We start from the raw sequence: 17,338 nt of genomic DNA, 5'->3' as shown, positions 1-17,338 counted from the left end.
ATGTTAGATCAGTCCATGCACCCAGCACATGCCAAGCCCAACACACACTCACGCTGCCCTCTCCTTTTTTTTTTTTTTTTTTTTCAGTTGTGGGGCTTGAACTCTGGGCCTGGGCACTGTCCCTGAGCTCTTCAGCTCAAGGAGAGCACTCTACCACTTGAGCCACAGCGCCACTTCCAGTATTTTGGTGGTTAATTGGAGATAAGAGTTTCCTTCCCCTGGCTGGCTTTGAACCGCGCTCCTCAGATCTCAACCTCCTGAGTAGCAAGGATTACAGGTGTGAGCCACCAGAACCCAGCTTCTCCCCTTCTTTTTTTAATCTCAACCTCTCCAATTTTCATTGATTCTCCACCCACCCCCACCCCCAATACATAGAATGGAACATACCTGCCAAAGATCGAATAATTTCATCAGCTAATTCCCTCCAGATCCCAAGGCCTATATCCAGATGTGGTGATTTGGAACGCAGTGAGCATCATCCAATTTTTTTTTCCCTAAGTATTCTCCTTCCTACTTTTCATCAACTGCATTGACAAGGTGCCTGTCCCTTTCGAATCGCTCATCCCTTCGACTTTTTTCTTTTCCTTTTCCTTGTTAAAGACCAATTTTACAAAGCACTTCAGCAGCTCAGCCATTTTTATCATCATCATTAATTTTATTTCCCTTCTCATTTATTAATGGGCCAGGCGGCTTTCAAGTATCTCTTGTCGTCCCCTGATATATTTGTAAAACGCCCTTCTGATTCCCTTTGGCGGCCCCCAAGGCTCTCCACAGCTTTTATTTCTTCCCCTGACTGCCCTTCTGGTTTTCCTCTGCTGACTCCAGATCTTCCCTTTTTAGTGCAAAGCTTGCCTTCTCTCTCCTCCCTCCCCTCCTGCCTTCCTTCCTCCTTAGGGTCCATCCCAGGCCTGAGCAGGCTTGACAGTGCCCAGGTCTGCAGCAAAGGCTGTGGGCCTCCCTGCTTTGGGGGCAGAGAGGCCCCTTTGTCTACTATGGCAGAAGGAAAGGAACCCATGAGAAAGCTTGGATTCTCCCCCCACCCCCAATTCTTTCTCCATGGCTCCTGATCTGTGAATGGGAAACAACTCTTCATGAAGAGGGGTGTGTGTGTGTGTGTGTGTGTGTGTGTGTGTGTGTGTGTGTGTGTGTGTGTGTGTGTGTGTGTGTATGTGTGTGTACCAGTCCTGAGGCTTGAACTCAGGGTGTTATACTCACGTTTGGCTTTTTTGCTCAAGGCTTGTACTCTACCAGTTGTCAGCTCTGTTCATTATTCCTATTGGTCTTCTTGTTTCTTTAATTGGAAATAAAAAGGGGTTTTGTGGCAAAAACTCATTCAATCTGAGGATTGCAGTTCAAGGCCAGCCCGGGCAGAAAAATCCCTCTAAAAAATCCATCTCCCAACTAACCAGCAAAGAGCCAGGCTGGAAGCCTGGCTCAAGAGACTTTTTTTTTTTTTTTGGTTGGTCATGGGGCTTGGGCGCTGTCCCTGTGCTCTTCAGCTCAAGGTAAGCGCTCTACTGCTTGAGCCACAGCGCTACTTCCAGTTTTCTGGTGGTTTATTGGAGAAAAGAGTCTCACGGACTTTGCTGCCCGGGCTGGCTTTGAACCACGATCCTCAGATCTCAGCCTCCTGAGTAGCTAGGATTACAGGCGTGAGCCACCAGCACCTGGCTTCAAGAGACCCTTATCTATAACTAACCAGCCAAACGCTAGAAGTGGCACTGTGACTCAAAGTGGTAGAGCACTAGCATCCAGCAGTAATGCTCAGGGACATTGCCCAGACCTTGAGTTCAAACCCCACGAATGCCAGCTGGGATGAGCTATCCCAGCAATGAGCACTGAGATCCCCAGGACCCAGCCAGTCTGAGGAACAAGGAATCTTGCAGAGGAGTTAGAGGAGATGGTGTTACATCCTAAATGGAGCCACTCTCCATTTACCCTTTCAACCTCCACTTCCAGATTTTTTTTGGTAATTAATTGGAGATAAGAACCTCAGAAAGTTTTCTACATGGGCTGGCTTCCAACGGAGATCTTCAGATTTCAGTCTCGTGAGTAGCTAGAATTACAGGTGTGAGCCATCACAAAGGGCTATTTCATGCACATTTTTAAATGTTTAAAAGTACAATTGATTACCCACCCATTTTAAGTGTTTAATGATTAAAGTGGATCGTTTATTAAAAATCTACCATGTTGTACAATTACCATCCACAGTCTAGTTTTGGTACATTTTACCATTCCAACAAGCTCTTTCTCTCATAGTTTAATCCCCTTCTTACTCTCAACTCTAGGTGCCAACTAATCTGTTTTCTGTCTCTCTGCCTTCTCTGGACATTAAATCTAGTAGAATCATACCTCTGTGTGTGTGTGTGTGTGTGTGTGTGTGTGTGTGTGTGTGTGTGTGTGTGTGCTTGTGTGTGTGTGTGTGTGTGTGCTTGTGTTTGAGGTTCATCCCCATCCTGATAGGAATTAATAGTTTATTCATTTGGTTGCTAGGTAGTATTCCATTGTATAGCTAGACCACATTTTCTGTTCTCCTGTTGATGGATACTTATGTTGTTTTCATTTCAGATGGTTATGGAAAAAAGTGTGCTGTGAATGTCTGCATATGAGTCCAGATACATCTGTGTGGACACGTGTTTCATTATCTTTAGGCATGGTTCAAATGATAGAGAACCTTGCCTAGCAAGTTTAAGGCTCTGTGCTCAAACCCAAGTACTGAATGAAGGATGAGAAAGAATAGAAATGGAGGAGGAGGCAGGACCAGAGAGCCTACTAGCTCTTTCTGCCATGTGAAGACACAGAAGAGAGTGCTACCCCAAAGCGGGACTTCGCTGCCACCTTGCCCAAGGACTTCCAACCTCTAAATCTGTAAGAGATAAACACTCAGTGTTTAAGGCATTTAGGCCCTGAAAGCAGACCCTCCCCATCCCCATCCCCTACCTCATCTCATGAGATGAGATCTTCTGTCTATTCGGAAGACAATGCACTTCCCATCACGTTCCACAGGTACAGAGATGCAGAGATACGATTTGAAGAGATGTCTTCTTCCCCCACATTGTGGGGTATGGGAAACATCATCCATATTTCCCCATAGACTTAAAGGAAAAGCGATTGGATTTAAGCACAGGGTTCAGGTCATTGAATTTCAATGACTGTCTGTGCAAAGCCGAAGAAAAAGAGAATCAGATGTCCCAAGATAGAGAAGGGAGTTGACATAAATGCTAACCGACCAAGTACAACCCCATCAGACTAGAGGATTTTGTAGTTCAGCAAAAATTTTAAGGACAAAATTAGAGGATTCACAGAGTTGCCAGTTTTATGGACTGCCAAGTATAGATACTTGAGAAATCAACTCCTGTTTGCCATCATCATCCCTTCAGAGGGCACAGAATATTTTTCACACTAAAAAAGCAAAAAAGAAAAAAAAGATATAACCCTGCAAGATGAGTAAAGAAAAGGACAATCCTGTCAAAAATAAATAAATAAATTCAGCTTGATGAAAAATGTACTCGTATGGTTTTCTTTTCTCTCTCTTCTCTCTAATTTCTCCCCCAAGCTGATGAAAACTTTGGCATCAAACACTACGGTATCTAAATTGAACACATGTTCATTCCTCCAAATTCTTTCTGCCAGTGGGTTAGAGAGTTCCCATGAGGAGTAAGCACAGGATGGAAGCCCTGCCCAACTCTGAGTCGGGCCCACTTCCCTTTGGGGACTGAGTCCTTTTGTCCTTCCTCAAAAGGTCAGGTCATGCTTAGTTCTTCCAAGTTACCAGCAAGTCCTCTGCTCTGTTTCCCTATCGTGGTTTTCCTCTACAGCTTTCTGGGAAGCTCTAAAACTCACACTGTCAGTCAGCAGTTGCTAGCTTTCTAAGAACCGCCATTTCTTTGGTAAATATCAGTTAGGTTTGGGATCCAGGGGAGGGTTGCCTCCTGCCAGCTTCTCTCCTTTCTCTCTGAAACACACAGAGAAGCCAACCCACAGTCCTTGCTGCTGACCACACCTTACCCAACAAGACCCTATTTTTCACCAGTCTCTCAGTTGCTGTTAACTGGCCAATGTATGCCCCACATACCTTCCAGGGGCCTGGGACAGTCTGAGGGAAGACCATCTACAATCAACAAGTCGGAATGTCGCTGGGAGAGGTGCCCATGAGCAGGGAGAGAGAGAAGCAGCTTGCTGTGGAGGGCTGGCATCTGTGTTGTCTAATCCAGAGTCATCAGTCCCCATACATAGAGGAAGTCTCTTGGCTGTGCTAACCCTGATGGCTGCAATTAACAAAACAACTCCACCACCCCCACAGGAGGGCTGCAGGGGGCTGCAGGAGACAGTGCACACAGTCCCAAACAGAGGCTCCTTCTCTGTATCCTTGACCATAGGGGTAGGTGTACAGACAGGGCAGACTTGGAGATGAAAGGCTTGCTACAAAGCACAAAGGTCAGACTCTGAATGAACTGGGGATAGTGGGTAAGGCCACACAAGGCTCGTCCCAGATCCAGCTAGGTTATGGTGCCTACAGGCTCCACAGCCTTGAGTTGGTTACACACACCTGCCTGCTGCACCGAGGGTTCCTAGAGACGCAGAAAGGCCCTGTGCCAAGGACTCAAAGCTGGATCAGGGGACTGAACACCCAACAGTGGCTGACACAGGTTCTGAGCTCTGCCTGGTGCTCAGGACCTGTGCTAGAGACCCTGTATGTGGGGCTCCTTTGGATACATATAATACCATCACACACCCCATGTCAAGAGGAGCCAGAGACTGCCACAGAAGTCACCTGTAGTTACCAGAAGACTCCATGTTGAGACCCAGTCTTGCCCTTGCTCCATGCTCTGATCTATGTTGCCACATTATAGAGGAGAGGGGAGGGGAGGGGAGGGAGAGGAAGAAAGAGGAAGGGAGGGAGAGGAAAGAAGAGGGGAGGGAGGGGAGGGCAGATGACTCCAGTGGAGAAATGACCTCCCACCAGGGAGAAAATGACCTCAGCAGAAGATCCTCCTGCCCAAGGCTACCAACCAAGGAAAAAAATGTTTTCAACCATTTTGTGCACTGGCCCAGTTAAACATGATGCTGGGGAAGAAGCGTGGATACTTGGGGAGGGGGTTAATATTTAGACATGGACTTCAGCTTCAAAAGAGGATGGAGGATGTAATGGAAGGGGAAAAAGGGAAGGTAGAAAAAGAACGTTGAAATGTGTATCACGCACCTACTTTCCACCTTCTCTGTCTTCCCTCTCTTCCCCTCCTCCTTCCTCTCTCCCACCACAGAGACACCCCCGCCCACTCCTTCCCTCCCCTTGTCCCTTTGAATAATTGCACATTTCCTTGAGACAAATCCAAAGGCCAAGGAGAGATAAGATGGATTCTCAGTCAATAACCCCCTGAGCAAGTTTCTCAAAAGGATTCTTTCTCCTTTCTTGACAAACTCACCCGGCCTGGTTTTCTCCCTCATTTCAAATGGAAGCGATACTGCTGGTTGTCCTCTGATAGAGAATTAATCCATCAGCCATCACAGAGTGCCAATTACATGCCTGACACTGAGCAGAGCACTTTATCTCCGTGAGGCACGCCGTTCTCACAATAACCCAGGAAGCCTCAGCCCCTCTTCACACGGGAGAGGAAACTGAGGTTCAGAGGAGGGATTCACCAAGAACACAAACCGCAGCCCCATCTATCAGGCAGGCTGGGACCTTTCTGCTAACTCTAGGAGAGGGGAGCATGTTTCCTCATGGCTGTCTTCCCATGAGAGGTTCACAGGCCTCAGCTCACCAACCTCGGAACTTATAGATGATAGAAAAGACAACACAGAGCGTGCAGCCAGCCAGACTGGGGGCACATGTCACAGAACATGGCATAGAACAGGAGACTCTATGCTGAGGCTGAGAGACAGAGCACTGTCTCCTAGCCGGGGCTCCCTGGGACTGTGTGGGTACACCTGAGAGCCTGCCCAGGGCTTAAATACACTTTCATCTTCCAGGCAGCATCCCACTGACTCAGGGAGGAAAAGCCTGCCCAGAAAGCCTAGGTGTCCACCCTGAGATTTCATAGCTCTCATGGCTAAGTCCGAATTCAGCCAGACCAGGCCCCACTGACTCCAGAATGGAAGTGCTGCTGGCTCTGCTCCCAAATCATGCCTCCCCGTGACAACGTATGACACGTGTCTGAGTACTCTCAGGTCCATTTCCCTGGCTCACGCTCCACAACTCCAGATAGAGTCCAGCACATAGGGTCCAGAGAGGCTGAGCAACCTACCCAAGACCACGCAGCTGATGAATAGGACAGCTAGCCCCGCAGCTTCTCAACTCACCTCCCGGTGGCTCAGATGTTCCAAGAAGGCTTTTGAGTGAGCAGCCTGAGATAGCATCAGAGTCAAGATAAGAAAGAACCAGTCACTTCTTTTATTTTGCCAGTCCTGGAGCTTGAACTCAAGGCCTGGGCACTGTCCCTGAGCTTCTTATTTTGCTCAAGGCTAGCACTCTACCACTTGAGCCACAGCACCACTTTTGGCTTTTTCTACGTATGTGGTACTGAGGAACTGAACCCAGGGTTTCATGCCTGCGAGACAAGCATTCTACCACTGAGCGACATTCCCAGCCCACCACTCACTTCTCAAACCTGGTATTCAATTCCCAAGCAGGCCATTTGCCCCCCACCCCACCCCTGCCCCCTAGCCCAGGTGCTTGGGGCTTGGCATCGTGGTTGTCTTGGGTCTGGGCAAGATTAAACACAAATGAGGAGCTGTTGCCTAACAAATTAGCAACAGGTAAAAGCAATCAAGCCATCTGTCTGCCTCCCACCCACTGCCACTGCCTAATCTCCCTTCTCGGCAGTGTCCCCAGCTCCACGCTCAAACACAAATTAATATACTGGCCTTTGCATATGTAGCTGTGGCTTCAGGTGGGGAGAGAGCCACACGAGCAGGTGGTGAGGAGGCATGGCGAAGATGTTCTGCTCATGCAAATGTGTGTAGCGGGAGAGGGATGTCTGCTGAAGGGCAGTGGGACTGGGGTGGCCAGAGATGGGCCCAGAATGGTTAATGATGTAAGGACCCTGCGGGAGAACTGTCTCTATCCCTGTTTAATCTCTCGGAGACCCGGTGAGGCAAGGAGAGACCACCTGACCATCCCTGGGTCAGAAGAAAGCAAGGGCAGGGGCAGGAGCGAGCCCCTACCCACCCAAGATGGTCAGCTGGCCCACACAGGCTGCTTTTCAGACTCTCTCTTTCCAAGATGGAGGAGTATGCCAGCCACGCCCAGCTGGGTTTGACCACAGCTAACTGTTGTAACGGCGATGGGCACTTATGGAGCCCCTATTGAGTGCCAAGCCCTTTTTCGGCTCACCTTCTCATGAACTAGACTGTCTGCTTTTGGTTTCTGCCCCGCTCTGCCGATGAAGAGATTAAGGTTCAGGCAGAGTTAAATCCAATTATTTGTCGGTAGGTACTTCCTGTCTAGGCTGGTACCCAAAGCTCAGGTGGGGCTGGATGGAGGCACATATACCTCACACAGAGTCAGCCCACAGAAAGTTCCACATTTTCTCCTAAGGACAGGGAGATAGATGCTGCTGCTGAAGGTCATCGGAAGACAGGCTCCTTCCACCATCTTCTGCCATCCACCTCTCCATCCTCGGCTGTCCCTGCAGAAGAAGCTGACAGTCACTTCTTTGGAAACCTTCCGTAGGGTCCTACAGGGATCAGGGTCGTGACACCATGGGTTCCCATTCTGGGGCTTCCTTCTCCTTGTCACAGAGACATGAGCTGGGCCCATAGTCTTCCCACTGCCATACCCCATGAGCCCCAGGACGGGAGCAACAAAGATGGACAGGGCTACCTCTTAATTCCTCCCGAGCCACCAGAACACAGCTGGGGATTGTGGGGCACATCTGGGAACATTGGAGATGGCCTTGGAGTGAAGAAAGCAGAGCTCCCACGCTGTAGTCTCAACAGTGTGACAAGGGGTCTGGGAAGGGTCCTGGGAACTTCAGACCTCCCAGCCCACTGGGTATGTGTCACACATACTCTGATGTTATACACATACTGCACCCCGCACTAGCTGTGTATCTGTGACCCAGAGAGTTCCCCCCCCACCCCCCGGACCTGTGTGCATTTACCTCTGCATTTGTAAAATGAGCAGAGATTTCCCCCCCCAGAACAACAGGGAACAGCAACACCAAAGACAAAACGGCTCTCCCTGGGTACTTGATGCCTGAGCTTAGTAGGTGCTCAGTAAACGCCAGGCAAACCAATTATTATTCTCCACCTGTCTCCTGCCACCCTTGTGCCCACCAATCAGCATCAGCCTTTATCCCCTAGGGCTCCAGAGCTTGGCTGCATCTGAAGTTTTCAATCCCTTGTTAAAAATAAGCTTCAAAACAAACCGGGCGAGGAGGCGGGGAAAGGAAAACCTGGGAAGGAAAAGAGAGAAGGAGCTTTTTCACCTGAAGTCAGACCTCTGATTTCTGCCGGTGGCCAGGGACAAGCTTGGCCGCCAGCTTCTGTAGCAGATCAAAGGGCTGCAGAGTAATCAGCTACAAAGCATTGGGGGGCGGGGGGTGAGGGCAGGAAGCCCAGGCAACTCCCTTCTGCCTTACTCCAAAGCAATTCTCTAGATGGGCCGGGTGGGGCTGGAGCTATGGCGGTGGCAAAGAGGAAGGGAGGAGAGCCAAGGCTAGCTCTGATTGCAAAGTCCCCTAGGGATTAGAGTCCATCAGCCACGTCCTTCAGCCCCATTGTCTCATCTCTGAGATGGGGCTGCAGAAGCTGCCTGGCGGACGTGGTGGAAGATGCCCAGGAGAACCAGGTGAAGAGTCCTTCATGCTGAACACACCACCCACTTCCCACTCTCCTCTCTCTGCAGACCAAGGAGAGGAAGGAAAGAGGTCTGATGGCCCCCAGGCTGCCCAAGCGCTCTCCCTGAGTCTCTGGGCTTTGGTGCATTTGCTTTCTCCCTCTCTGGCCTCCCAGGGCATCACGGCCCAGGTCTGCTTTTCCTATCCCAGGCTCAGGCACACTGCCCAGGGCCAATGGCTCTACTTGGCAATCCCAGCAGTGCCACTCTGGGGGGTTGTGACCATCACCACGCCTAGCACAAGGCTGGTGGTGCTTGAAAGACAATGGCTTTCAGCCCTCACCCCACCCTGCCCTCACTCAGCAACACTACCAGGTTCATCCTGTTCTTGTTTGTGCTCAGACCTTCCCTGTCCAGCTCAAAAATGCTCACTTGCCTTCCAGAATTCCCCCAGAATCCATCTGGAGCCTTTAGCCTAGTGCTCATCAAAATCTACTTAGACTACGGCGATTTGCAGAGATGAGCAATTCTTGTCAGCCTGCATGGAAGTTTGTATCGTTGAATGTTAACAGACAACAAGATGTTAGCTGGGACTGAAGGGCAGTAAGAGGCAAGCGGGTGGGGGGGGGGGGGGAGTGAGCAGGACTCGGGATCGGGGTGAAGCTCTAAGGAACAGTGATGCTGAGAAACAGAGGAGCATGTGTCATGTGTGCCAAAGAGAGCTCCCGACCTCCCTTCCTCCCTCCCCCTTCGTCCTCCTTCTGCTTCTCCTCTCTCTCGCTCTCTCTCTGATCCACATACATACACATGCACACAGCCCACAGGCATCTCGTTCATCTTCCCATCTTAAGCCTTGTGATTGGTGCAAATCAATCAACAGGCATTGAAAGGAAATCCCAGGTGTGCCGTCTTAGGCCTGCACCCCACTGGGTACCCAACACCCTCCACATCCCAGGAATACAACGGTCAGTCATGACAACAGTGTGGTCCCTTTCTGGAGTGCTGGCCACAGCCACCATCTTCCAGTGTCTCACAACTATATCCCGTCCTCCAGGGAATGAGGTCCCAGGGTGCAGTCTGTTTGGAGACAAGCTGGGATTCAAGCAAGCCCTGTCCTGGGGCTCTGACTCCTTACCCCTCAGGCAGAGCACAGAAGGCTCTGACCTTCAGGTATGTGGTTTGGGGGTAGGGGGGGTGGGGGAGGTCAGCTGGAAGGGGAGCTGCTCCAGGTCTCCCTGACTGCTTTGTCCCCACTGAGTTAGTTAAAGGGGGTTCAGGATATATCCTTTCTCAAGGCCTAACCCCTGCCCCCCCCAGGCCCCACTATGTGCCCAAAGTTCCCAACCTCAGCTGGTACGCCAATGATCAGTTTACAAAGCCGTCTTCTGTCTCCACAGCAGCCTTTGAGCCTTAATGACCAGGCCAGGGTTTCATTTTCTTCTGTGTTCAGTGCCTTGGCACAGTGCCAGTCACCTCTTCACCAGGGAAAATCCTCTACTACTGGGCACCAGTAGCTCACAGCTGTAATCCTAGTGATTCTAGAGGCTGAGATCTGAAGATGGTGGTTCAGAGCCAGCCCAGGCAGAAAAGTCTGTGAGACACTCGTGGCCCATTACCCACCAAGCTAGAAGTAGAACAGTGGCTCAAAGGGCAGAGCACAACTCTTGAGTGTGTGAACTAAGGGACAGTGCCCAGCACTGGCATGAAAAGAAAAGGAAATCCTTAACTGAATATAGGAATGAATGCATGAATGAATTAATGGTCTAGAACACAAAGCAGCTCTATAGACAAGTGCATTTGAAGCAGTGTAGCCTAGCTGGGAAGGAGGAGACTGCAGCAAGGGGCCAGGAGCCTAGTGCAAGGAGCATTGAACAGAGAGAAGGAAGGTCCTGGGCCCTGAATGAGCCCCACAGCACACAGCCCAGACTTCAGCCCCACTGCCTCCTGGGCTCAGAGACTTGAATGTGAAGACTAGCATCTCCTTGCCAGAAGCATGGGTCCCCCTCCACCTGCCAGCATTCCAACTGCATCCAAACGCCAATGGCCCAAGATGTCCCCCATCTCTCTCCGGGCCGAGCATCCACAGGAGCCGAGAAATAGCCCTGCAGAGAATTGCCAGTCCCCACCGCTCCTGCTATCCCTCTAAAGGCCTCAACCAGCAATTCCTCCCAGGCTCCCCAAGCTTCCCTCAGCCTCCTCCATGGCCGGTGGCCAGCTGTGAGCAAGCTCATTCATATTAATGTTAATAATCTGCATTTGCTTCTGGCTGTCCTGCTTACAAAGCACTTTCAGATCCATCATCAGGGCCTGGTCCTCAGAGCCAGCCCCCCAGGGGTCAGTGGGCCAGGGATTACTGAGTCCTCTTTTACCAAGGAGAGAACTAAGGTCCTCAGAGAGGAAGGCTTCAGACTCAAGGGCACACAGCAGCCCCCCAAAAAGCTGAGAGCAGTGTCCAAGCATCCTGTATCTCACCCCCTTCCCCCCGGGGCCGCTTGCTGCTTGGCCATCTCCCCTTCGTCATTAGAAAGACAGGCTTAAAATAAATAAGAAAGGCAGACTTCAGCCATCTGCTAAACATGGGTAAAACGACCTGCCAAGCAATTTGGTTCATGACTTTCTGCCAGACGTTTTCCCCCCACTCTCTAAACCTCTGTTTCCTTAAGATAAAAGACTGAGAAACCAGGGCTTCCCACCTGTTCACCCTTGGGTCCTGACAGGGACTAGGAGTAGGAGAGCCAAGGAAAGCTTGGAGACTGGAGATGACTACAACCAGCTTAGGAATGGGGAGGGAGGGGATCCAACTCTATCATGTAGCTACTCTGTGACAAGTGTTTCACATACAATATCAGCACGCCTTTAAAAATAGCTCCACCAGATGGCTATTCTTTTCATTTACATGGGACAAAAGTAGAGGCTCGGAGAGGTTAGCTGACTTGCTCCAGGTCACACAGCGAGCAGCAAGGGGCAAGTTTCAAATTCAGATCTGGTGTGATTTTCTCAGACCCAAATGCTTTAATGAGTTTAAAAGGTAACGTTGGAAGGTGGTACCTGTAGAACCCCTAAATCCGTGCTTTACTCCATTTCCGCTTACTTCCCTTCTCGCTTTCTCCTTCAACTCCCCCAAATGGAGCCTCCTCGCCCCCGGGCTGAGCTTCCTTGGCTGTAACCGGCTTCACCCTGTCATCTCAGCCCAGGCAGAGATTTATGAATCTCACTTCAAGGATTTTTCTTTAATAATAACATTTATAATCATTTTAGAAATTAAGAGCTGAGGATGCAAAGCGTTTTAATTAAAATAATCCGCAGTTGATAATTATAGGACTCTTTTAGCTGGAACCATCTTCTCTTGATCTGTCACTGTCTCTCAGGAAGCGGGAGAGAACCGTGGGCAAGTGAGCAAGGCCCGGTCGGTCACCAAGTCCCGTGTGTGACACCAGCGCTGGCCCGCTCCGCTCCCTTGCTCCAGAGGCTGAGGGATGGGGAGCTGCACTGGGGGCTGGGGGGGAGCTGCATCTACCTGCTTTGGGGCTGGTCCCCTGGAGGCTCCAGCTGGAGACCGCCATGCTTCCCCTGTGCCCACCTGCACCAAAGCACCATCCTCTGTGGCTCACCCTGTGTGCCCAGCAAGGAACTGTGTCCTCTGCTCCTCTGCTCCAGGCCCACCTTGACTCCCTCCACGGGCAGTGCCCTGCCCTCTATAGTCAGGAGAGGGCAGTGAAGGCCTCCAGATGCAGACAGAGTCCCTAAAGACTGGACTGCATGGGGGGGGGGATTTCTAGGACCCAGCTGGGCTTATCACCACCTAGGTCTGAGGTTCCACCAGCTCTGCTCTTACCCTACCATGGAATCACCTCCCCCACACCCCTCTTCCCCCTTCAGGGACTTATATTCTAGCAGAGATGGAACCTGCAAACCAACCCAGAGGAAAGTGAGTCCCCAGCTGCCGGGGTTCCAGAAGTCATCAAGATCCGTGAGTGGGGTTATGAGAGAAGGCTTCCACAGGAGCCCATGACACTTCCACAGGGCTGCAAAGGATGAATAGGAGTCCACCAGCTCAGGGATAATCTTAACTGCTAGGATTTCTTGACTGTTTATGTGATAGGCACTGAGTTGTGGCTTTGTCTCCCTTCAGCTTCACAACAAGCCTGAAAGTCACCTTTACTAGCAGAGTTCCTGTTGTTGTGTTCTAAATAAAGAAAATGGGTTTGGAGAGATGGTATAAAGAGCAAAGTCAGGAAAGGAGTAGAGCTAAGAAGCTAGGGGAGGAGCTAGAAAAGAAGGGGAGGAGACAAGAAGCTGGGGGAGGAGCTAGGGAAGAAGGGGAGGGGCTAGGAAAGGAGTAGAACTAAGAAGCAAGTAGAGGAGCTAAGAAGCAAGGAGAGAGGCTAGGGAAGAAGGGGAGGAGCTAAGAAGCAAGGGGAGGAGCTAAGAAGCAAGGGGAGGAGCTAAGAAGGAAGAGGAGGAGCTAAGAAGCAAGGGGAGGAGCTAAGAAGCAAGGGGAGGAGCTAAGAAGGAAGAGGAGGAGTTAAGAAGCAAGGGGAGGAGCTAAGAAGCAAGGGGAGGAGCTAAGAAGCAAGGGGAGGGGCTAAGAAACAAGGAGAGTAGCCAGCCCTTGAGCCAGGGCCCCTTAGTGCCAACCTCTGTGCTGAACCAGTGGGCACAGGACCCTGAGATAAGACTTCTAGAAATAGCCACTCCGTCCCTCCCTGCCCCCCAAGGGGGCACTTACAGAGTGGACAACAGCAGCTGGTAGGATGGGATGCAGGGGTGTCAGGCAGGCATTCATTTGCCAGATCCATTTGGAAACTCTGGCTGGGTATCTGTTATTTCCAGGCCTTCTTTAGGCTCTCAACATCGAATGCGGTACAGCACTCCCTCTGGAGACCCTTGTGGCTCAGAGTCTCTAATTTCCTGGACACCCTGGGGCACCGCATGCTCTGGGCAGAGAGCTTCTTCCCTTGCTCAATGCAGAAGACTCTGAGAAGATGCCCCCCCACCAGGGCTACACCCCAAGTCCATTCAGATCAAAGTGGATGAAGGAGAAGGCTTTGATAGTGACCTCCCTGGGCCTTATTGATGATTTTGTTTCCTCACTTGGGGGGGGGGAGGGGACCTGGGCTGGCCCTCTAGGGGAGTGACCAGAAGATGACAATGGCCCTGGCCACAGAAGCCCCAGAGGCTGAATCTCTCTCCCCCAAAGACTCCCTTCACCTTTCCGGCCAAGCTGTGGCTCCAGCTAAGTGCTCCCCCTTCCTTCTGCCCCTGGAGTGGCCCCCCAACAGTGGACGGGAGCCCAGAGAGGATTAAGCAGAGTCACTCATGGATAAAATTAGTTCTGGGCCTGTGGAGGTCTCAGTATTGAGCATTACAGGAAGGCCTGGGGCTGGCACATTAACCGAGAGGCCGAGGGGCCAGGGCTGTGGCTTGTCAGGGTTTCCTATCAGACTCCGTCAGCTTATCACAGTAATTCTATCTTAGGTGGCATCCTCAGTCCCCAGTGGGCACCTGCTCTATCCCCTCCTGAGGACAGACACAGTCTGGAATCAGGGACCATAAGCTGGGCCAGGGTTAGATGATGTGTGAAGCGTTTGCTAGTTTTACAAGTCTCAGGGGCTGTGGACAAGCATGAGTGGAAGTGGGGGTCAGGGCCAGCCCACGCTTCTCAGCACTGCGGGGTACAAGCCTTACCATACCTGTACACAACCCAGAAGGTTCTTAAGGTCTTGCATGGTTAGGGATTCCTGCTTTACTTGCATTGGCTGTAGGAAGATAGGTCCAGGTTCACTGTCATTCAAGCCCAGTTCTGCTTGTTTTTCAGTATGGAGCTCTCTAGATCACCATACCAGCCACCTTGCTAGGTCAGCTGGGAGAAGACCCTGAAGGCCCCTGGCAACCATTTTGGGAAGGCAGAGGGGGCAGAAAGGGAAAGGAGTAGGGCCAAAGACTGCAGGATGAGGGACCGAGGAGGGGGTTCTGGTTCAGCCTGAGGAAGCCATTGGTAATAAGGCTCAAGAGAAGAAGTTGCAGAGAGACCATAGAGTGAGCTGAGCTCTGCCAATCCTTGCTGAAACACCCAGATCTGTGGGCTAACTCACCCTGGGGTTCAAGGTCCCCTTTTATTAAACAAGATGTTCTTATTTGCCCTGCTGCCTCCAAAGCCACAGCGATAATTGATCGTGACCTGATAACGAAAAATAAAGATTCAATGGGCTCAGCTCAGGTCTAAGAGCTAACCCTCTGTCTTTCATGCTGTCCAGCGGAAGTCAGGGACGGCTGCTTCACAGGGGAGCTTTCTAGGGCACTGGGGGTAGGGGTGGTAAGGATGCTCAGCCCAGGCCACACATGCCTCTGAGACAGTACAATTCCACAGACACCTGCTGCATGTCTAACTTGTGCCCACATCCTGTGCCAGGCAGGAGGGACAGAGGACCTAGTCAAACCCTGTGGTCCCTGTTTTCAGGAGACCCGAGGATCCCAGGGAAGGAGGTGTGAAAGCATTTATACTCAGGCTCTATCCTAGAAAACCCCGATGTAATTCTGTACTTTTTAAAGCTCCCAAGCATTTCCAATAGTCAGCAGGAAATGAGACAAGGAAAAATAAGCAATCAGGTTGCTGCTCTAAGAATGCTGCTTAAGTTGGATTTGGGGTGGGCGGGCAGGGGATGGTGGTAGTGGTGATAGGAGGATCAAAGGAAACTTTCTTTTTGTTTGTTTTGTTTTGTTTTTGGTCAGTTGTGGCGCTTGAACTCTGGACCTGGGCACTGTCCCTGAGCTCTTCAGCTAAAGGCAAGCATCCTACCACTTGAACTACAGCATCACTTCCAGTTTTCTGGTGGTTTATTGGAGATAAGTGTCTCATGGACTTTCCTGTCTGGGCTGGCTTTGAACCGAGATCCTCAGACCTCAGTCTCCTGAGTAGATAGGATTACAGGTGTGAGTCCTCAGCGCCTGGCCAGAGGAAACTTTTCTAGAACTGACAGGTAAACTTGTGTGATGTAGTAACAAGGCAGAGAACACGAGGCCATTCCGCTGGGCAGAGATGAGGCTGGAAAAAACAGAGGAGCCCCAGTCCACAGAGGGGCTTGTTCACCCAATTAGGGAATTTTCCAGATCCCCAAAGGCAGTGGGGCACAGGGACAGCATTGGAGCCAAGGAGCAACATGACCCTCTAGCTGCGGGCGGCCTGGGGCTTTGGTTTTCTAGCTGGAGTGGTAAAGGCTTCTGATGCAGTTAAGGGTCAAGACCTCCCTGCTTCTCCTCCAGGGGACCTGGGGTGGGGGGGTGGGGAGGAGGGAGGCCCAATGCTTTCCCTGGGGCTGCTGGGCACTTCCGGATTAATCCTGAGCAGAACCACAGAGCATTAGTCAGGGGCTCCCCAGGCCAGCCTCCATCTCTGCTAACGAATCAGCCACTGTGGTGGGATCGATGGCAGCTGAATTGATCTCGCCTCTCCTTGGCTCCTTAAAGAGCTTATTGACCCAAGAGCCTCAGGGGGCTGGGATGAGCATGCGTGGAGCAGAAAGCCAGGTCTTATCCCACTGCGGGAAGGGGCAAGGCCAGGAGGGACTCTGAGGAAAAGGGTCTTGCTCTTGTCCTGCCGTCCACCCCAGTCTGCTGACCAGGGCTGGATCAGAGCTTCAGCCTCACCTCTCACCATCCAGACCCCTGCCCTATACTCTAGCCACATGGACGTGACTGTGGACAAAGGAGGATGCCTATCTCCCTCTGCTTCTCTGATAAATTGTGTCCTCCGACAAGAAGATGCTCCCAACCCTAATTGACCTAATCTGACCTCTCCAGCTTCCAAACCCAGCGAGGACATCTCATCTTCTTAGAAGGCCTCTCTGGCTTAATTTCACCTGGAGACTAGAATCCACTCTACTCCTTAGCTTTCCGGGCATTCATCATGCAAAACATGTTTTGTTTGGGTTTTGGTGCTGTTATTAGGGCTTGACCCCAGGGCCCAAAGCTTTCACACAGCCGGCTTGCTTGCTCACAACTGGTACTCTACCCCTTGAGTCACGTCTCCAGCTCTTTGCTGATTCATTGGAGATAAGAGTCTCATGGACTTTTCTTCCCAGGCTGGCTTCTAACAATGATCCTTCAGGTCTCACTCAGCCTCCTGAGTAGTTAGGATTACTACCTGCATGAGCCACCAGTGTCCAGATATTTACTGCACTTTTTATAACCATCTAAAGCATCTATCTACCTTTCCAGAATGTAAGCCCTTCAAAGACAGTGATCTTCCTATGGTTTGTCTTGCATGACCCCCAGTACAACACTACCATATAGAGTGTGTGTGTGAATGTGTGTGTGTGTGTGTGTGTGTGTGTGTGTGTGTGTGTTTTAAAAGGAAAAGGTACTTCCTGTCGGTCAGCCTCAGTTTCCCAATCATTCAAAAGGGGAGAGGACCTCTGCCTTTTTACCTTTAGTCTTAACTAGAAGATGCTTCTTCCAGAGCAAAGCCTGTACAGAGAACAGGGAATGGAGGTCCAAGAGGCAAGCTTAGAAAACATATCACTTGTGTGTGTGCTACCTTTTTTTTTTTTTGGTCAA

Source organism: Dipodomys merriami, unplaced genomic scaffold, assembly GCF_024711535.1.
Source record: "Dipodomys merriami isolate MVZ:Mamm:240054 unplaced genomic scaffold, mDipMer1.0.p SCAF_19, whole genome shotgun sequence".
Taxonomy (NCBI): domain Eukaryota; kingdom Metazoa; phylum Chordata; class Mammalia; order Rodentia; family Heteromyidae; genus Dipodomys; species Dipodomys merriami.
Note: the sequence above shows the minus strand (reverse complement) of the source record.